Consider the following 22,898-nt stretch of genomic DNA (forward strand, 5'->3'; position numbering starts at 1 on the left):
TACATTGTATTGCAAGCATGACATTGGTTCTAAGAACATCTTATGTCTCATACTAAAAACCAATCTGGTCCTGTAGAAGAAATCTGCCAGCTGTCCAGGTATAGGTTTTAGGTCAGGATGGTTTCTGCCCAGCAGCATAACTTGCCATAGTAATTGACTTGATATTGCGGCAATAACCGGAGATTGTGCTCTAATTTTCGGAGGGGACTAAGTCTTAAACTACTCCCCTGAGAATAAGAGATCAAGGGATGTAACATATATTTCAAAAATTATTTCTTGCTTCTGTATGAAATCTTAAGATCTTTAATTGGTGTCATTACAGCCATACGAAGAAAAGGGAGATATCTCATCAGGAACCAAGGTGCAATAAAATGTGTTTGGATCACTATGCCCCTCTATTCTTGCAACACATATTACACTATGTACAGTAAAATCTCCTAACTCCAGAGCGTCACTATTTTAATCTGTAGTATTTTGGAAATTGTAAGTATATTTTATAAGATCATGTGCTAAATAAACAGAGACTTTTAAAATCAAATTATTTCTGAGAAGGGATGGAGATGCAGGTGAATATTTAAAAAACAAAACAAAACAAAAAAAACCACCCAACCAGTCTGACCCACCATTAAAACTTGAATTGAAAAAAAAAATTGGAAATGTTTGCATAACATTTTTCCCCTCACACTTCATTTCTGCATTTCCATATTCTAGCTGAAGCTGGTTGGTAGAGAGGTATAATACCACAATAAAGCCTATTCTCCCAGTATTTGAAGCAAAAAGAATTAGCAATGTTACTAGAATGAGAGAGAGAGAGAGACTGTTCTTGTGTGATATCCAGCCCAATTTGCAGACCCCTCGGGTATGTCTACACTAGAGTTTTTACTCCTATTTTAACTTGGGTTAATTTATTGTCATTTAACTCAAATCAACTAAAATCTTTGCAAATCTTGTCCTAGAACAAATGTTTTGGCTAGATTAGCATTATAAAGGTATTAGTTAACTCAAGTTAATTGGGAATCAACTCAGTTTTAAATAAGAGAAAAACTGTAGCCTAGTCATACCCAACAGGTCTGAATAGCGCAAAAAAGCACCCAAGCATACTTTGCTACTGGTATTTGTCCAGTCTGAATTGCACATAGAAACTTTTTGGAGTTAATTTACTATTGCTTTGGAACATTAATAGCCATCGTAGATATGAGAACAGCACCAACTCTTCTTACCACAACTTTAACCCCTTCCTTCATCACTAGTTAGACAAGATGTTGTCCCTGGTCAGCACTGCCATTTCTTAGTTTCCCTTGTGAGGAAGGAAGAGGTTCAGGACAAGGAGAAGATGGGTAATAAACTGTATCAGTTCAGACCCTTAGAGCAGTCTAGATGACTAGTGAGAATGTTTTGTACAGCACCAAGTAACTGTCAACTATTTAACAAATAATATATTTATAATAATTGTCTAATCCAGGCATTTAAAACATAGAAGTCCTATACATGTTGAAGCTTTTCCTGCTGGACCAGATTGAACTGATACAAGTTTACAAGAGAGGAAAAAATTGGTGAAAATAACTTTTGCACGTCTGTGTTTGAATATTAATATAATACTTTAACATAATTTGCACATTGGTAGAATTTTTCACCTGGGGACCCTGGTGTGCTTTACAAATATTAATCAATTCAGCTGCAGAGAGGAAAATGAGATCTAGGGAGCCAGCTTACATCACTTAAGTCAATGGAAAATGTACCTTTGATGTCAGTGGGAGCAGGAGCAGGAACTTACATGAGTTGGAATGTCACACAGGAAGTATATGACAGAACTTCGAAAAGAACTGAAAACTCCTGGCTCCTAGCGCTGGATGAAGTCTACAAAATAGAGAAATGAAAAATAAATATGATGAATAGTATTTTAAAATGTTTAAACAATTTTGAAATCTGTTCACGTGTCCTTTGCTATTCAGTCTCAATGAGTATTCCAGGAAAATGAGATTAGTGCAAGGAATTTCATTGAAACAATAAACTTTAAGCCAATATTCAAGGAAGGCTAAATTTTGAATTTGTAAATGTGGGTATTCATGCTATAACTCTAACACTAACACTTATGCTTATCCATTCAGAGAACAGAAATATATCACGTCACGTTTGTGTCTATAGAAAATCCCATGTTAAGGGAATAAGAATAATGTACATTCATATTGGTTTTGCTAATTGCATCTATACTATATTGCCATCAATTCAAACATTTTAAAAATGCAGCCAATCACATGACCCTGTGACATCTTTTAGACTTCTTTCAGAGAGTAAAGAATATCTGACATGTTGCTAAATAAATTGTATGGAAATTAATTTTTGTACCAGAAAGTCCATGTTAGATGCCTGAGGGAGGAAAAAAGCAAGGCCTTGTTTTCTAGTGGTTTCATCCTGCAAAATGTTGAGCACTTAAGCACATTGAGGTTAGTCCTGCTTTGAGCAGGGGGTTGGACTAGATGACCTCCTGAGGTCTCTTCCAACCCTGATATTCTATGATTCTATACCTAACTTTAATCCGATGAAGTGAGCTGTCGCTCACGAAAGTTTATGCTCAAATAAATTTGTTAGTCTCTAAGGTGCCACAAGTACTCCTTTTCTTTTTTTAATCCCACTGAAATCAATAAATAAATCAATGGGACTAGTCACTCTTAAATGTTTTGCTGGATCAGGACCAGGAGTTTGGCATTTTATAGGATCAAACCCATATATTATGTCTCTGCCTTGCCCACCTGCGTTAGCTGAAAATCCCTTGGAACCTGCTCTCTCAGTATTTGTGTTCTGGCCTGTTGCTGGAATCTGAGTTGGCTGAAGATGGACCTTGATGGTCACTCTTTAAATTAAAAAAAAACAACGAGTTAATAACTATGTCAAAATAATATGCAGAATTTTTATATTTTTGGCATGGAATTTTTTATTTTTTGTCTCAGAATTTCCTCAAGAATTAACAGGCTGAAAAGACAATGCTCTGTTTTTCAGAATTTTTCATAAGAAAGGGAATTTAATGGAGTTGGGAGAACAAACATTGTGTTCAAGGACATTAAGATGAGAGAAAACATTTATAGAATTTACACTCCTACCATTAGTCTACAATACCATATATTTCCATGAAAGTTTATATTATAAATGAGATATATTACATCTGAGGAGTATTCATGTTTGGCACTTTGACAAACAGTTGAATAAACAGCTTCACATTAACATAAATTTATACAACATGTGGTGGTGACAAAATAGTTTGAGTATCAGCCAATCAAATTTGAATTTGTTAGTTAATAATTAATTAAATAAATACCTACCTTTTATCTAGTGCTTTTCCTCAGTAGATATCAAATCAATGGGAGTTAGGCATTTAGGTGCTTTTGAAAATCCCGTTAGGTTCCTATCTGCATCTTTTGGCACCTAAATAACTTTAAAAATCAAAGACATTTTTGAAAATGGTACCCTATATTTTGTATAAATATACCATAGAATTTGCTTACAAGACAGAAAGTTAAATCAGATTGAGGAGAAAGAGGGAGTTGTGTGTTTGTGTATGTGGAGAGAGAGAGAGAGAACAAATATAGTATGTGCACCCATAGAATCTGTTTCAGAGTAACAGCCGTGTTAGTCTGTATTCGCAAAAAGAAAAGGAGTACTTGTGGCACCTTAGAGACTAACCAATTTATTTGAGCATAAGCTTTCGTGAGCTACAGCTCACTTCATCGGATGCATACTGTGGAAAGTGTAGAAGATCTTTTTATATACACACAAAGCATGAAAAAATACCTCCTCCCACCCCACTCTCCTGCTGGTAATAGCTTATCTAAAGTGATCACTCTCCTTACAATGTGTATGATAATCAAGGTGGGCCATTTCCAGCACAAATCCAGGGTTTAACAAGAACGTCTGAGGTACCCCCCCTCCTCAGACGTTCTTGTTAAACCCTGGATTTGTGCTGGAAATGGCCCACCTTGATTATCATACACATTGTAAAGAGAGTGGTCACTTTAGGTAAGCTATTACCAGCAGGAAAGTGGGTTTGTGGGGGGGGGGGTGAGAAAACCTGGATTTGTGCTGGAAATGGCCCAACTTGATTATCATACACATTGTAAGGAGAGTGATCACTTTAGATAAGCTATTACCAGCAGGAGAGTGGGGTGGGAGGAGGTATTTTTTCATGCTTTGTGTGTATATAAAAAGATCTACACTTTCCACAGTATGCATCCGATGAAGTGAGCTGTAGCTCACGAAAGCTTATGCTCAAATAAATTGGTTAGTCTCTAAGGTGCCACAAGTACTCCTTTTCTTTTCATAGAATCTGTGTGATGATATCCTGCCTGCAGTCATAGAGATAAATCAAAGGAAGGGAATCCCTCAGGCTTTGAAAACATGTCAAAGCTAAGACACCTGAAGCAAACAGCTTCAAAGGAGTTAAGATAACAGTGGCTGGGCCATCAGTTGGGAAGAAGTTGCCTACCTGGCTCCATCCAGGCTTGAATGGTTTACTCTTCCGAAGGCTAAGCCTGGGATGAAAGGAGGATGCTAAACTGTTACTGGACCTCTTGCCTAGAAAAGGCACATGGTTAAGTGAGTGGCCAGCAGCTGCCCAGGAAGTGTGGTGAGAGCTTAACAGGCTGACAAGGAGTCAGAGAGAGACACACACAGAAACTGCAGCACAGTAGCTTGCTTCTCCCAACTCAGACCTACATCAGGCCTAACTCCCTTGAGAATATTTTATTAAAGAACAGAAATTGCAAAGCGATTATGAAGCATCTGTTGAGACTGACACAGCTAGGCAACCCTGCTGCTTTTTCAGATGAATACTGACAAGTTTAGCTTCTCCCTCAGTTAAATATCCAGAATCATTTTTGGAAGCTGATTAATTGTTTTGAGTGACACTATGAATTTCCCCCATTCACTAATACGGTATATTCTGAGACCTTTTCTTCAGGAAAGCAAATTATTTCATGTGCTTTTTTCACACACACACACTTTATTTCTTTGAAACTACCATTTGCCAGTGGATTTGCATAATCAGTCACAGAACAGAATACTTTCCAGAATGAAGACTTGATTTTTCTTTAACATAATAACTGACATTATATTAGAGATAAATCCATTTTATGGTAATACTGTATTCATTTCCAAGCTACAGAAGGTCAGTGGCTAGGTGAATCTTCATTATCTATACAAACTGTTTGATCCAAACTGACTTTTAGGGGTACATTTTCAAAGTGATGCAAGGGGATTCTCCCATTATTATCAATGGGCATCTCAGAGCTATATCTTCATGTGTCACCTTAAAGATTTACTGTTCAGGAGAGAAACTTTCTGTTCACATAACCCTCTCTGCCAGACAAGGATGAGATTAGATCCTTAACTCTTCCAATTCCACAAAAATATAATCATGCAGATTTCAAATCTGGTATGAAACTAACACCTTGACCAATAAGTTTGAAATGTGCTAGAAACAGCATTAATTTAATAAGTCTTTTATCAATACTGTATACTTTAAACATAAATGAGGGAAATCCTGGCCTTAATGAAGTTAATGTCAGTTTTGCTATTCACTTCAATGGGGCCAAGACTTCACCTGTAATGAAAAAGCACAATAAAAGGAGCAAAATTACAGGACAGCTGTTCAATATTCATTTTCATCCTCATTCTGTGCTTAGCTCATGTCTCCTACATTGCACACTCTGAAACCCCTGGACTAACATCCTTTTTTATATATATTCTCCCAATGGCTCAAGACTTTTCCTTCAGACTTTCAGTAATGTTGCCCCCAGGCTGAAATTCCATGTACCAAATTTCAACTTGATATGTAAAAGTCTGGCAAAGTTGTTATCCCATGGAAGTGACCTATTAGTGCAGCTGTAAATATGGATGTTCCTAGGAGATCAGACTATAATTCACAAGCATGAAAAGTGTCAAATAGACAATAAATATTTGCTTTTAATGTTAATATCTGTAAACAGTGACATCATTGAGGGGGAAAAGGAGGAAAAGAGTGCAATAAATTAAAGATAGAGGAACTTTCTTATTTTATTTTATTATCCCTTTAGATTTCTGTGATTGCTTCCCTGAGCTTGCAAACCTCTGATGTGAATACCCTCAAACTAACAGGCCAAATTAGATGGTATCTGACTTCCCAAAGGCTCGCACAAAAGGAGCTGGCCAGCTCCCCCAGCTGCCGCCACTCGGAGAACAGCTGTCTGAACAGCCTGATGTCTCCCTGCATGAAATAGTGTTGGCCAGTTCCACAACCTCTTTCCAGCTAAGGGGACTGGCAAGTGGCCCTCTTCAGAAGTCTTTTTGTATGCACTGAAATCCTCTTGACAAGACAACTTGACTGCATCCAGGTTTCTGCACTGAAATCTTTATGTTCTGAAGTCTCTATCTGCAGAAGGACTTGAGCTCATTAAGGTTTTTGCAAAAGAGGCTTCATGCCCTGGAGACTTGAAAATTATACATATATATATATATTCCCCCAAATAATAAAACAAATAGTGACTGTCTGCAGGGGATCAGTAGTATTAAAACAAAAAATGGAGTAGTTCCTTTGACTACATGAGGTCGAGATGGCAGTATTACTCTTATGTGTCAGACTGGGATTCACAAACTTTCTAAGATCTAGCTAAGAGCCAAGATTTGTCAGTGAAAATCAGTGGTGACATCTTGAGGCTTCTTTAGATCAGCTTGAAAGTATATTAGAGAAAGTGAGTGTCAGCACAAATAACATTCATGCTAAAGCTGAAGCTTCAGAAAAGAGGTCAGTGCATGTCTAGGACAGACCTTAAGATAGGGGTGGGCAAACTTTTTGGCACGAGGGCCATATCAGGGAATAGAAATTGTATGGCGGGCCATGAATGCTCACAAAATTAGGCTTGGGGTGAAGGAGAGGGTGTGGGCTCTGGGATGGAGCCGGAGATGAGGAGTTTGTGGTGTAGGAGGATGCTCTGGGCTGCAACTGAGGGGTTCGGAGCGCGGGAGAGGGATCAGGGCTGGGGCAGAGGGTTGGGGCGTGGGGAGAGGCTCAGGGGGTGCAGGCTCTGAGTGGCACTTACCTCAAGCAGCTCCCAGAAGCAGTGGCATGTCCCTTCTCCAGCTCCTACGCGGAGATGCGGTCAGGCGGCTCTGCACGCTGCCCTATACACAGGCACCGCACCTGCAGCTCCCATTGGAGTGTGTAGGAGCTGGAGCGGGGCCATGCCGCGGTTTCCGGGAGCCGCGTGGTGCAGTTCCGACCCTGCACCCCAGCCAGAGCAGGGCCGAGCCATGTGGTCCAACCCCTGACCCAGTGCCCCAGCTGGAGTGGCAGAACGGGGCCTATCCGCGTGGTGCGGCCCCCGACCTAGCGCCCCGTTTGGAGCGCTGGAGCGGGGCCAAGCTGCCTGGTGCAGCTCGCGGGCTGGCTTGAAACAGTTCACTGGCCGAATCCGGCCCACGGGCCATAGTTTGCCCACCCCTGCCTTAAGAGGTTGAGGGCAGTAGGGAGCACATTGCAGAGGCATTTAGGAGAGCTCACAAATTAGGGAAATCAGGTTACCACAGTACTGAAATACTAATCTTGAACCGACAGTTTTGCATATTTGGGGCCTACCTAAGTGTCAAGAGGAACCAATTGTAGTACGTATACACTTGGGAGAATGCATTTCCACAAGTGATTCCTTTTGATTTGAGAGGACATATATAAAAAGCCTTTAAGAAACATGGCTAAAGCCACAAACAGTGGAGAAACAATAATTCTCTACCATTCAGAGCTCAGGCATAAAGACTGCGTGTGTTTAAAAGCTGCACAGAAAAGAAAAACACTCTGGAAAAAGTATCGTGTTAGGTAGTTGCATGATGTGGTGCCAACTACTTGGATAAAAAGATATCCCTTTAGAAGAATAAAGGCAGAACAGAATGCATTCTATTGTACCTAGTCAAACTGAAGATATAATATCAACAGAAAATATATCTTTTGGGGAACTGGATGGCTACAGAAAAATCTTTTGGATGAATTAAACAAGGAAGGAGCAGCAGCTTGTGAGTAAACCATAGATGTTTTATTTGACAAACTATTATATTATTTTAATTCTAAAATTGTACAAAACACCAGGAATTTTAAATAGGACATTCTTGGTCACAAAATTAAGTGCATGATGGCACATGATTTGAAATATATTCATTGTGTCCTGTGTTCGTAGCATTTGAGAGCTGAGTCATAATTTAAGCTCCAAAAGGGCTTAATGAGGAATGGCAAACTTAAATATTGCTGTAAGCATTGGACTTTTTAAAATGTGCTTCCCAAAATAATTTTCAAAGTCTTGTTCTAAACACCTCAAAATGATGGATGTCCTGCATTTGCCCTGACCCTGCAAGCATGGGTATGAAGTCTAGTAGGTGTGCAAGTGTTTGCAGGATCTAGCTATTTTATTCATTCTTTAGTATGATTATTCAGTAGATCAGTAATGACTTGTCTTCTGAGAGGATATTATGGATGCCTTGTCATTTGTGATAAGTGGATGGTACTTTATTGCATGCTGTTTATTTTATATACAATGTTTTATTCTGTATATTGAATTTTCATGCTGTACTGTCTCGCTAATAAGTTGATCTATTAGTCAATGCCTAACAATTCCTTGCATTCTATAGTTATCTTGTTTAGTTTACATCAGGCCTATACACAAATATTTCCCATTCCTGTTGTTTAATCATTTTATGGCAGAAATTTTATATAGGGCCTGCTCCCACTGAAGTCACTGGCAAAACTCTTATTGACTTAAGTTGGAGTATAAATGAATCATAAATACACATTAAGCTCTGCATTGATGAATAGCTTTTTCAAAATTCTTTAATGATTCTAAAATCTCCAGACCTCTTTGTGTAATCTCCAACACATCGTGGTCATCTCATGGTTTCTTGCTGGCTTTCCTTAAAGATGAGCTAAAATGCTTAAAAAATATATATAAATGCAAAACATGATTAAGATTTTCAAACACTGAGTTGCTCTGCCTGTGAGTATTTGTGCTCTATGTTGATTGAGCATGGGACCCAGAGAGGTGAAATTCACCTTCCCAATCCCGGGGACAGGCCTCAGTCCTTTAGCTGTTACTACAAGTTATGGACTGGGATAGCAGCCTCAGCACCAATTGCATGGGTCACTGGGTCCACACAAATGCAGATTCCTGGGCCACGCCCAGGACCAGCTCTCAGCACCAGCAAAGCAAGCACGTATTTGGGGCGGCACAATTCCAGGGTCTGTATTCCGGCCACCCTTTTTTTTTTTTCGCTTGGGCAGTTGCGCTCTCGGAGCTTGGGGTGGAAAATTTTTTTGCTTGGGGCAGCAAAAAACCTAGAGCCGGCCCTGGCCATGCCCTGAGGACCTTCAAAGTGACCTCACCTTCAAAGTGACTATCTGTGCTGGCCTTGGACATACTGTCATGGAGACCAGTTCTGTGGCAGATGGGGGATTTGCAGGTATCTCTGAGCTATAGGTCACCTGGCCAACACCCCACCGCTCCTGTAGGTCTTTAATGCAGTGGGGCGTTGAGCTGACTCTTCATGCTAGAGGTGAATTTGCCTCTAAGAAACCATATGGGTAGCCTTAAAATTACAAATAAATATAAGGAACACCACACTCTCCCCTAGTCCCCATCTGCCAAGTCCCCAAATATCTACTGCTCACGGCTACACAAGGAACCCACCAAATACCTGCTGCTCACTGGTATGCAAGGAACTCCTCATAGCTGGGCCGCCTGTTGTGCTGGGGTACAGCTCTGCAGAGTTCTTCTCCCACAAATCCTGCCATTGTCATCCCCATATACAACGAAACAATACCAGGTCAGGGCCAGGGGCCCCTCAGCACCAATAAGGTGAGGGCAATTTTTGATTCCCCCCACTGACTCAGAATCTTAAACCACATTTTAAAATTACTTAGACACCATTTCAGTTTCCCTTGAAGTCTAGTAATCACAATCATGTTGTGGATGTCCATTATCATCTGCATTTAAATTTGTTACTTAAATTTCATGTTTATACCATTGATTACTGTATAGCTACTTTTCTATATTCACAATCACTCGTGGGGGGGGAGGGGAGAGAGAGGGTTTATGGTATTTACGTGCATATACACACTTATCTGCAAAAATGCTGGAAGTTGAAGCTCGACAAATACAGACTGGAAATAAGGAGTAAATTTTTGACAGTGAGGGGAATGAACCATTGGAACAATTTATCAAGTGTCATGGTGGATTCGCCATCACTGACAATATTTAAATCAAGATGGGACGTTTTTCTAAAAGATCTGCTCTAGGAATTATTTTGGGGAAGTTCTATGGCTTGTGTTATCCAGGGGGTCAGGCTATATGATCACAATGATTCCTTCTGGCCTTGGAATCTTTGACTCTATGAAATTTCCTGATGTAAGTTGTCTTCAGTTATATTTATTTATATTAATATAATTCAGTGAATTCCTGGAGCATCTGGGTAACACTCCAGGTGCAAATATTCTATCTGGTGCATTAAGTAAAATCAAGTCTAATAAACTGGAATCACAAGATTTATTATTTAGTCTGGTTACTAGAGTAATTGCATGGAGAAAATCTTCAATTTTAAATTGTCTGAAAATGATTATATCTCATTGAATTTTTACTAAACCAGTTAAGGACAAAATGTTGGAAAATAATTGATCAAATTAATAATAATAAGTCCCAATTACATCTAGTTTATAAATTTTTATGGAGGGAAAGGATATACATGATGCTTTATAAGACGATCCAATGGCTGGAAGTTGAAATCAGCCACGTTTAAGCTGAAAATAAGATGCACATTTTTAACAATGAGGATAATTAACAAAAGGGGCGGTAAATGCACCATCACTGGACATCTTTAAATCAGGATTGAATGTCCTTCAAAAAGAGATGCTCTGGCTCATCCACTAGATACAGTAATCACTGGGTGCATGACCTATGGCCTGTGTCATGCCAGAGGGCAGATTAGTTGTTCATAGCATTCCCTTTGGCCTTTAAAGTCTATGAAAATAGAAACTGATCATCCAGACCATTTCCAAATATTAAATGTACACACAGCACTCTATAACACAGTGCAATATAACGACATCTGTGGTCATAAAAATACATTTTTTTTTGTATCTGTCAAATAGTATGTCATGTTGTCCACTAGTTTGAGATTGTGTAGTAAAACACTTTATGGTAACAAGGATGCTGCTTATGGAGCCCAGGAGATCTGCAGCCTTTGACCATGCTTTAGCCACAACTTCTCAGCCAACTCTTATTCCTCAGTCCATGCTTCTTAGGCCATGTCTACAATTACCAGAGATCAACACAGCGGGGGTCAATTTAGCAGGGCTAGTGAAGACCTACTAAATCGATCACAGAGCGCTCTCCACTCAACTCCAGTACTCAACCGGAATGAGAGGAGTAAGCAGCGCAGTGTAGACACGACAGTAAGTCGACCTAAGATATATTGACTCCAGCTACATTATTCACATAGCTGGAGTAGCATAATTTAGGTTGACTTACCCTGGTAATGTAGACAAGGCCTTTAACTATTCTGCTCCATTGCAGCCTGCTCAACACAGAGGGGCATGCAGCAGAAATTCTGCACAGTGGAGTATGCAGATATTAAATTCCTCTTTTCCATTCAGAGGATGAGGGAGCATATCCGCTTGAGGAAGAAAATCATTTGTGTTTATTCTGCATAATTAACAAGATAATAAATGTATTTAAATTGAAAACAATCAGCAATTAAAACCAAAATCCTAATTCTGAAGAAATGTTATCACTTTTCAAATGCCTGTTACAGGGTAATTCATTAGACATATATTAGTTTGTTAGTGAGGACAGCAGCTGTGCCCTGATGTCATGAGGCACAGACCAACAGCTTAGGCCAAAATACTGTACTGAGTCCTTTTCAATAATTGTTTCCAGGCTGTATTCCAAATATTCCTTCTGCTGCAGCTTATAGTTTGCATATCTGAAACATTTCAGTCTCAGAATGTTCCTGCCGTTTTGATCTCTAGTTCAGGTCTGTTCTGTTCCAGCTCCAAAACATACTCTTTTTAAAGGCTTTCACCTATATTGGTTCTCTCGTTAAAGCATAATTTTGGGTCTTCCAGAGTGGTTTGTGGCTTGAGTAGTGTTCTTTGTGTCATTTGCAAGCTGAAGTAAAGAGCTGCACTTTAGAAAGGGGTAATTCAATAACAGTGCAGCCTCTTGAACAAATAGAATTCTTTTCAGTCTAAGAAATAAATGATTAAAATAGGAAACATGCACTATGATCCACATTGTCAAAATAAAACCTTGAGGCCCACAGTTGAGACCTGTCTGCCTAGAACCTTGGTTTAAAAGGATCCATAAGATTGGGATAGAAGGCTACAAGGACAACCCCTGTTTTTGGATGTTTAGTGCATGTTTTAAACGGTTGTTCTCAGTTTGGGGATTATGACTCTCGAAGTACTCACCAGCAGTTTATGGGGGATTCAGGTGCTGGCTCTCATTTTCAGTCTCTGGTCTTTGGAAGCTGATTTGCTGTACAGCCTCAGGGATAAGAAAATCTGGAAAAATTAGAGTTGCTGTGGTTCCTCCTACAAAGTATCTTAAGAATTGGTATAACATATGCTGGGATCAGTCTGAGGGTGAGTACTTGTAAGTGTTTGTATGTGGGGTTGTAGTACCAGATTTTCCATGGCCAGGTTTTCAAGGGCTCAGCACCCACAATTGGGGCCTATAATTGCAGAAATGCTCAGCAAACGGCAGTTCCCATTTTGACACTTATGTTCTGATTTTCAAAAGAGCTCAGCTCTCAAAATGCTCTTTTGAAAATCAGGGCATCTATTGTGATGCCTAAATGCTGTTTTGACAATCTGGTCTATAACATGTAGCAGCTTAGGACTCCTTTTCTATGACATTCAAATAATTTTGCTGAGAAAATTCTAGTAAGTTGGAAATGTAACAGTTTTGTCTTAGCAAAGTTCCTGGTAGCTGAAATATGTTTTAATGAAAGCACCGGTCACACAGGGCTTGATCCTCAGAGGTACTGAACACCTTCAACTCCCACTGACCTCACTGGGAGATGCAGGTGCTCTCAGGATCAGGACCACAGTAATTACATGGGATCCAGTATACAGTGCCATATAATTTAGTGAATTAATTTTTAAAAATAACCTTCATTTAGAAATATATAACCATATAACTGTAGAAGCTAACTTTCTAATGGTCAAACTATTGCTGGTGGATTGAAGAGCCTACTGAACTAGCCTGTGTAAATGCTGCCTATTGTTACTGCACTTTTCTTTTAAAATATTAGTTACTGGAAGCTTCAGTTTCTCTGCCACAGAACATGGAAGTTCTGGCAATTACATATGAATCAATTTTCAAGTGATGGTCTGGGCTAAGGAACACAAAGCATGACAGTGCTATTCATTGTTTTATATATATATCATGACTATGATCAAATGATGAATAGTTAGACTAGATGTTTGCTAAAGTTTTCTTCCTAGTAAAGTATTCTTTCATTGTATTTCTGAATATTTAAGATAGAACCTTTTTCAATTCTCAGTGGAGAACATTCTGCAGTTAATTTAAGTATCAACATAGCCCTAGTAAATTGACCATAGGTGACTTTAAAACAGCTCATAAGAAATCTGGTGGAGTTTGTTCTGAATATAATCATACATAGGGTATAATTCGCTTATATATGGCTACAAAAATAACAGCAGGCGATGCATTTGAACACAACATGTGTAACACAATACCCTTCATCAGCACAAATTGCTACCTATAAAGCTGCATTAAATTGGAACATAGAAGCCACATTTCTAATTGTTAGACTGTGGCTGGTGGATTACAATAGTACAATATTAGGATCTCCAGGAATTTCACCTTTGAAATGTTGCTATTACATACCTTTTAGATTCTGGGTATGACCTGGAAAGAACAGTTCCTTTAAAATACACACATTGCTTTATAGTTAGGGTATCATCAAATTGTGGGACAAGGAGGCAGAAACAAGATAGATGCTGTTAACAGCAGGTCCCCTAAAATGCAGTGAGAGGCTTCGTGCAGACTGATCCTTTGCAAACTCCAGGCCTCTTCTTGCTCTTCAACAGATATCAGTCTAGATCACAACAAACACTGGACTAGAAGTCCATACCACACTGTAAGTGACCCAGTCAATAAACGTAAGCATACGTGACTTGTAAAACTCCTGACTTGCCCAGGTGGGGGGCGGGGGGTGAGGGTTGGGGATGGAGATGCTACCTGTGTTGCAGGAACCCTGATAGCCAGGGTAGGATTCCTCACAGCAAACTCCTCTGGGACTAAATCCGGAAACACACATTCAGATAAAGCAGGTGTTTTGAGCAAGGACATCAGACCCCAGAGCAGAAAAAAATGTGCACCTCCCATCTTGCTGCCTGTATGGGCGATGGCAGCATACAGTATATGCTAGCTGTCAAGGGTCGAATCCCCTTGAGCCTGGAAACCATGTTATGTTGCAGTGTGGTGCACAGGCTGGCATGTCAGTTGGCTGCTATTCTTGGCATGCTCCACTGCCATCGAGGAATACATATAAAACAATACAAAAATAGGAAATTTAATACCTAGAAAAATAAAACATTTTAAATCCTTGCCTTAAAATATGGCAGTGAACCAACAGTGAGGTTTTCAAAACAAAAACAAAAACAATAATTTTGCAAAAAGCCATCATAATGGGAGAAAGCTCATACAGTAGTTTGCATATGGAGTAGTACGGTACAAAACCGTGACAGAATGGAGATTCCAGAGTGTGTGTGTGTGTGTGTGTTCAAGTAAATAAAACAACATAATGAAGGGGTTTGATTGCCAGGCAGGAGGCTTTAAATTGATTTATTAAAATAAAATCTATTCCATGAAGGCGCTTACATGTGTTCTTTGTGAGAAACAGAACTGCAAAAGATCCAGATGAGCTGAAATATTGTTAAGTGATGGTGGCTTGGAAAGGCAAGCTCCTGGCAAGCTGTAACCATCCAAGAAAGACTCAGTGCATAGACTTGTGTTTTGACTGCTCTGGTAGTTAAACACATGTATAGTTGTTTGAATTCCCAATTCAGGAAAGTACCTAAGCACATGCTTAAGTTTAAGTATGTGCCTAAGTGATTCGCTGAATTAAGGCCTGAGTTGTTTAACAAATAGCGGAATAGTAGAATCACTATGTCGATGGAAAGATAAGTCACTGTGAACAATAATACCCAGATTTCATACCACAGCAACAGGAGTGATATGCATAGTGTACTGTGCCACAACTCAGGAGTCATGATACTCTGTCACTGCAATAGTAGTGAGTTAATATTTTGCAGAGGAGTTGCATTCATTCTCAGGAAGACATGTTATGTGGTATTTTATCCTTTATTGTCCATTGCAACCATTACTTTTTTTTATCGCTACTGTGAAAAGAGAGTAGATGTAGTATAGTTATACATATTGTAATACATTTAGTAATGGTCTGCAAAATAGTTCATTTTGTGTCATGAAATTTTAGGCCAAAATTTTCTAAAAATGACTAGTGATATTGGCTGCCTCAGTTTGTGGATGACCAGTGTGTTACCCCTTCCAATACTTGATTTTCAGGTAGTGCTGAGTACTTGTCCTCTGAAATTCAGGCCCTTTCAAGGTGTCTCAAGTTGGACACCTAAAATCAGTAGCTATTTTTGAAAATTTAGATTCTAATGTGTGACTAGTGTAAGGTTTTTATATATAGTATAATTATGAAATCAGTACTCTGTCCTCTCAGTGTCTTAGGATGTGCTTTACATGTCCTGCACAAAGCCAGTTGAGTAATCCTATCAATTATAGTACTTAGGACATGGACATTAATTGCTTCCCTTTTTAAGTTCACAGCCCTTGACCTGAAAGAGTTAACTGCTGTTATTTCTCCTGTGATGTTTTAGCAACAGGTACATTAAACCTTAAGTCATTTCCAATAGCAGTAAAACAGAAGGAATAGAGCAGGAAAAGTGGTTAATAAAACTAGTAATTTATGGGATTTCATCTGCCAATGTAAACAGAATATAATGTTAATAATTTTCAAGTATGTAATAGGTCACAGTACTCACTCCAGTGGGCTAATAGCATGTGAGTAAAATGGTCAGCTATTTGTTTTATAATATAGTAATGACTTTCTGTGAATCAGAGGGAATAGTGTAATTTGTCAAACTGACAAGTTGTGATTTTAAACCACCCCTGCACTGGGGTATTCCACTGCAACTGTCTATTTTATTATTTATAAGGATGTTGACATTTACAAAATATGTTTAGACAGAACAAGAATGCAGGACATTGTCTTGAACAAATTGTGCTTGTAGTCCATAATTATTTCTCTGATGTAGCGGAAATATTTATCTCCAGAGCACAGTGTTTAGAGAACATGCTTAATGTGCAGAATTATTAATTAGCACTTGAAATTGCAAACTAATCTTTTGGGCAATGAAAATGATAACAAGTAGTAAAATATTTCCCAGACCATGCTTTTAACTTTTAAAAGGTAAAATTTTCAAAAGAAAACTCAAAATTGGTAAATCATGGAAACTAAGGGGCAGATTCTGATCTCAGCGTCACCATCATAAATCTTTCTTTGAGAGGTTTGTACAGATACCCATCACTATAGTATCTATGTAACTTTATTGAAATCCATAGAATTTCTCCTGATTTACACCAGCATAAATGAAAGTGCTCTCCTACTGGTTTTTGAACGTTATAATTCTTGATGTCTGATTTGTGTCCATTTATTCTTTTGCATAGAGACTGTCCTGTTTGGCCAATGTACATGGCAGAGGGGCATTGCTGGCACATGATGGCATATATCACATTGGTAGATGTGCAGGTGAACAAGCCCTTGATGGTGCGGCAAATGTGGTTGGGTCCTATGATGGTGTCCCTTGAATAGATATGCGGACAGAGCTGGCAACGGGGTTTGTTGCAGGGGTTGGTTCCTGGGTTAGTGTTTCTGTTGTGCGGTGTGTAGGTGCTGATGAGTATTTGCTTCAGGTTGGGGGGCTGTCTGTAAGTGAGGACTGGCCTGTCTCCCAAGGTCTGTGAGAAACCAGTAGGAGAGCACGTCAATCTCCCTGGTCACTCAGTAACAGACTTAAAAGTCACCACTCTTCAACAAAAAAAACTTCAAAAACAGCCTTCAATGAGAAACTGCAGAAGTGAAATTAATTTGCAAACCATCAAATTACGCATGAATAAAGACTGAGAGTGGCTAGGTCACTACAAAAAATAATTTTCCCTCTGTTGATACTCACACCTTCTTGTCAACTGCTGGGGATGGGCCACATCCACTTTGACTGAATTGGCCTCGTTAGCACTACAAACAGTAATTTTCCCTCTGTTGATATTCACACCTTCTTGTCAACTGTTGGAAATGGGCCACTTCTACCTTAATTGAATTGGCCTTGTTAGCACTGACCCCCCACTTGGTAAGGCAACTCCCATCTTTTCATGTGCTGTATATTTATACCTGCTTATTGTATTTTCCAATCAATGCATCTGATGAAGTGGGTTATATCCCACAAAAGCTTATGCCCAAATAAATTTGTTAGTCTCTAAGGTGCCACGAGGACTCCTTATTGTTTTTACTGATACGGATTAACACAGCTGTCCCTCTGAAACCTGTCACTTGTCTTTGTTTGTGGAAAGTTACTAGCCTAAGATGGAGTCCAGTGTCACATGAGCATATCACATGTCTTTACATGGCTTGATGACTCACAGGGTGTAGCCATTGCCCACATTCTTGCTGAGTCATCTACACATCCACAGGAAGAGATATTCGAATGAGTTTCTTTTATGGCCCATTTTCTAAGTGTCCTTGATGGGCCATCAATACATTGCAGTCTGACCTTAATGTATATTTTACCTGGTGGGCATTACCCAGGAATACAACACATATGTATGATGCCAGTACACAGCCAGTATTCATAACATCTGATACAAAATGATACATGCCTATAAACAGGATAATCATACTTAGCAAATCATAATTTTTCCATTGGCACCATACATAACATATTTTGTATGAGATTTGTTGCAATTATTCAACCATGGCAATATCAATGATGTAAATGGTCATTGTAATGGGGCAGGACTCACTACCGCAGTGCCTCCTGCTGGCCATCCTGGGAATTATCTCTCGTTTTGCTAGAGTGCCCTTGTCTAGTGGTATCTCTCCTGTCGTCACTCTTGCCTCCACCTCTAGGATCCATGTCGCTCCCCAGACCATGGTGTCCTCTTCTGGATACAGCCCTCCAGCTGTGCCCCACTTGGTTTTCTCCCTCCTTCCAGGGGACCCGACAGTCCTCAGTCCAGCCACTTACCTCGGTGGCAAACTGCAGTCCATGCAGTGGCCACTCCCCTTGGTGGCAAGTGGGGGGGGAAAGGGATGGGGACCCTGGGCCAGGCCCACCCGCTACTCTGGGTCCCAGCCCAGGGACCCTATAGCCAGCAGCCATGTACTATCCCTCCTCCTACTCCACCATCTGTTTCCCTGGGCCACTTCCTCGCAGCCCTAGCACCTTCTCAGCCCTTATATCAAGGCCGCAGTCTGGAGCTCCCTCTTGCTCCCCTGACCCTGCCCAGCACTGCTCTGTCTGTGGTGCTATCTCTCTCAACCCTCCTACAGGGTAGCCAGTCTTCCTCCCTTGGCCTCCAGAGAGAGACAGCCTCTGTTCTGCTCAGCAGCCCTTCTTATATGGGCCAGCCTGGCCCTGATTGGCTGCTTCACTAAGCTTTATCCCTATTGGCTGGCTCAGTAAGCCCTCTTCTAATTGTCTGGGTTCTGAGCAGCCTCCCCAAGGCTACTTTAACCCTTCTTCTGCCTGTGTGGGGCAGCCGCCCCACCGCAGTCATATTCAACCATTCAGCATCACACCAAGACATTGTAAATAATAAACAAATGATGCCACACAAAGCAATAATTTACATTGTAAGGAGTCTGCAGAATTAGACCCATTGTGTGAAATGTTGGCCCCATTGAAGTCAATGGGAGCTTTTCCATAGACTTAAATGGAATCAGGATTTCACTCGTATTGTTACTTTTAGATTGTAAACGGATTAGGACAGTTTCTTTGTCATTTTTTATGCCTGTCTGACCCATGCCTGCATGGTGAGGCACTCTGTCCCCCTCTAGTGGCAGCTAGACCAGCTAGAGATTGATGAGCCTGCTACAGTCTTGGTTAAGTCTTTTAACTCATGCAGTAGAGGCTCATGCTTCATGCTCCAGAGGTCCCAGATTTAATCCCGGCCACCAATGACTGGGGTCTTTCAGCGTTGCATCTGTACCTTTCCCAGCACATTTTAGGCAATGGTGTCATATAAATAGTAATGCTAGGGCCTATGTTATGCATGAGTCAGAACAGTTGAAATGTTAAGGAAAACTACCAAGAAATTTCTCCAAATTCTGTCAGACTGCCTATATTTTGTATATGAAAGGGAGAAGAGAAGCTTTGGACATAGATTGCTTGATAGTGATATCTTTCTTTAACTGTTATTGAAAATGTACTTTAAAATATTTGAATTCAAATAGCATTGTGGTTACTTGGTTGAGATGCAAGGATGCACAGATTATCCTAACTTCATTCATTACAGCAAATCCACAGTCATGTCAAGGGAGAAAATTGGGATGGTACATGGGCAATGCATTGCAGGAATAAACTTGCATTGGCCTTGATTCAGTAATCACTGAAGCACATGATTAACATGAAACATGTGAGTAGTCCCATTGACTTCAGTGAATCAGCAAGGGCTAGTTTTGGGTGCTTAGATACAAAGATACTTAGGCATTGCAATGGCACTGAACTATGGGATATTCTGGAGTGAACCTCTCTCAATCTCTCCTTTTGAAGCTGTTCCACTGTGTACAAATAATTAAATGTAAAAGAGTGAGAATGACTTTATGGTCCACTGGGTAGGACATTCATCTGAGAGATGCGATACTCAAGTTCAGATCCCATCTCCAGCTCAGGCAGAGTGGGGGAAGTGAACTTAGGTCTCCAATATCCCAGATCTGTGTCCTCAGCACTGGGCCAAAAGTTATAAGGGAGGCTACCTCCTCCTCCCACTTCTGGCTGTTCTGTGTGAGTTTAGGTGTGCTCAGAGCACGGGTACCAGATCAAGCTTTGCAGGCAAGATAGACAGAACAAAACTAGTTGAGGATCCTCCTGGGATTTAGGAGTGAGAGTGGCCCCTGGGCCTCTAGACTAAGGCAGTTGTGCATGTGCTTGTTAGGAGAAACTTAGGCACCTAGGAGACTTTAACGGTAGAAACTCAGGTGCCCAGGGATTTTAGGTGCCTATTGGGTTAGGTGGCAGTTGAGCAGAATCTCAGTGGTACCTAAAGTTGGACTTGGGCACTCTCAGCAGCAGTCAGGTGCCTAAGTCCTTTTGGGGATCTAGCCCCAAATGTTTTGCTGAATTGAGAGCAGGTCAGTTTTTCTAGCTGGTTTTTTTTCCTGCGTAAAACCAAACACTCAAGCCAAACAAAAAGGGCCATGTAAGCAACTAAGTGGTACAAAAGTAGTGTGCTTTAAAAAAGTCAGACAGACACGGATAATCTGAACAATTTAAGTTTTTCTGAATTGGGGGGTGATGGTATGCCTATGTTCTGTTTTGACATGTGCATGAGTGGTCTCTCTGGACACCATATTGCAAACAAACATTGTACAATTAGTGGCTTCAAATATTGGTAGCTAGAGTCTTTTAAAACCTGTATTCCACATCCAGTTTGTATCCATGATAACACACTGAGGAATCACTGATAAATAAACCAGGAAGGCTTCCATCACATATAGAGACCACCCTGAAGGCAAAGTTAGTGATCTTTGAGCTAGCTGGCACACTTGGGATCCTAACTCCTCAGGCCAGCTGTAGAAAAATCTAATTTAAGCAGTGGGTAAGAGAATGAACCAATGTTCCTGTTGAGTCAAGTACACATACAGCAGTTGAGAGTCTTCTGACAGCATTAGATTTAGTGCAATCCAGATAAAGCATCTCATTGCTTAATCATGTTGCTTTCACTTGCTAACTTGGCGTGGCAGCCTGCATTACTTGTTGGACTGTTTTAAAAATTGTTTTAGTACTTGTGAAAAAGTGACAGATAACTATCATTATTGGTTAATCCACAGGACCGCTACAGCAGGGAGTTACCCAGCCAATTCAATTTACTCTTGGCTTGAAGTGACTACCACACCAGGTGCATTCTTTTATATACAAGAGTACCATTGATTCTTCATGTTCATTCCATCTTTACCCCCAGATTATCACAAACCTTTTTGGAAACAACTTGAGATGGTTTTTCATACATTTGTTTGCTTTGGTATCAACATGCTTCCATTTTATTCTGCTCCTTCATAATAAATGGGTATCAGTTAAGGGCAAATGATGGAAAATGTTGGTGTAGCCACAAAAATACTAGATACTAAACTAATTTGTGATATTAGAATCTCCGAGAAAGAGAGATTAAAGAAAGAAAATATTTAATTTTACTTTCCCTTTGGTGTTGATTCATTATAATGTAATGTAGTATCTGAATGAAAAGGCTTTATTGGATGGAACACTGATTATTTTTAGAGTATAATATATATGTACTTGTAGGCCACGTTCAATATATTTACAATCATTCACTATCCATTTTAGTCGGTCTTACTTCATGTGAAAGTCATGCAACTTGCATGACTTGCAGAACTGAAGTCTGTCAGATTGCTTGCATGTATAGGAGTTGCAGGCTACAACTCTTGGGCCCCGGCAATCTGCCAGCATGGACTGCAATGCAGGATCAGAGTCTGTGATTAACCCTGCGTTTGATGTGTGAGGTAGCATCACTTCTACGGTGTATCTTTACACATGTGTATCTCTCCTAAAGTCAGCAAAGTTTTATAAATAACCATAAAATGTCTTTTTATTTTGTTAACATTAACAGAAAATAAAATTATGAAACATACAATGTATCTGTAAAACAAGATCCTAACCTTAATGTTTAGCCTAGCATGAAGGTACAGGAAAGAACTGACAAGAACTATATCAGATAAATAAACCCTCAGCTTTAAACTTACCTGATTCATAGTAACTAGCGGATAGTATTCCCACATGGACTATCCTGCAACCCATAACACTCTGCGCTGTGCTAATCAGAAACTGATCAAGAACATCCTCTTTTGAGAGAGATTTCTGCTTCAACAATTTTTCGTTTCCAAAAATTATGAAATTTAGCAGCAGCTACCTGGCCTCAAGCATCTCTGTTGCCTGTTGAACTTAACAGGTATTGCTGTGACAAGGAGAATTTGGTTAACGACCTTCTCACTCTCTTAGCCTGCTGTAATATTTCCAGGCTGTGGAACAGTCTTGAACCGATCACTGGATGACAGCTGATGAGCTGCCCTCATTAGACTGTCCTTATATATATTTAACTTAATAATATGAACAGACGGCTATTATAGTGATTCATCAACCGAAGGAGCCAGCTTGGCTATTGTCATTATGTGAGAACTGAGCATCTAGCTCTAAAAATGGGGTGAGGGTTGTCGTTTGGAGACATGGTAGACACTGAACAAATTGTAAGAAGGTTGAGTGACCCATCCGGGCTCTAAATTCAGGTCATTGCTCTGGGGAAGAGGCAGTGTTGGTCCTGTTTGGACAGAGGAAGTACAGCATCAAGTTTGTGCACAATCTGCACTGGTGTGATGGAAAAAATGTGCTCAGCACCAGCAGCATTTCTCACTCTGTGCCACCGCTATTAGTACAAATGACGGCAAGTCACTGGGAAGAGCATCAGAGAGTAAAAGATCATGGTTAATTAATAGCTTATCTGTAATTTTCTGTATAAAAGAACTTTGTTTAGCTGTCATCTGCCATAAGAACATTT

The 22,898-nt window shown here is 40.0% G+C and overlaps 1 protein-coding gene across 8 annotated transcripts in view; it reads left to right on the plus strand.

The window, feature by feature from the left end:
* IQSEC1 (IQ motif and Sec7 domain ArfGEF 1) overlaps positions 1-22,898 on the plus strand; it is a 692,283-nt gene that overhangs the window by 376,340 nt on the left and 293,045 nt on the right. The window lies entirely within an intron of this gene.

Source organism: Chelonia mydas, chromosome 7 (genome assembly GCF_015237465.2).
Source record: "Chelonia mydas isolate rCheMyd1 chromosome 7, rCheMyd1.pri.v2, whole genome shotgun sequence".
Lineage (NCBI taxonomy): Eukaryota > Metazoa > Chordata > Testudines > Cheloniidae > Chelonia > Chelonia mydas.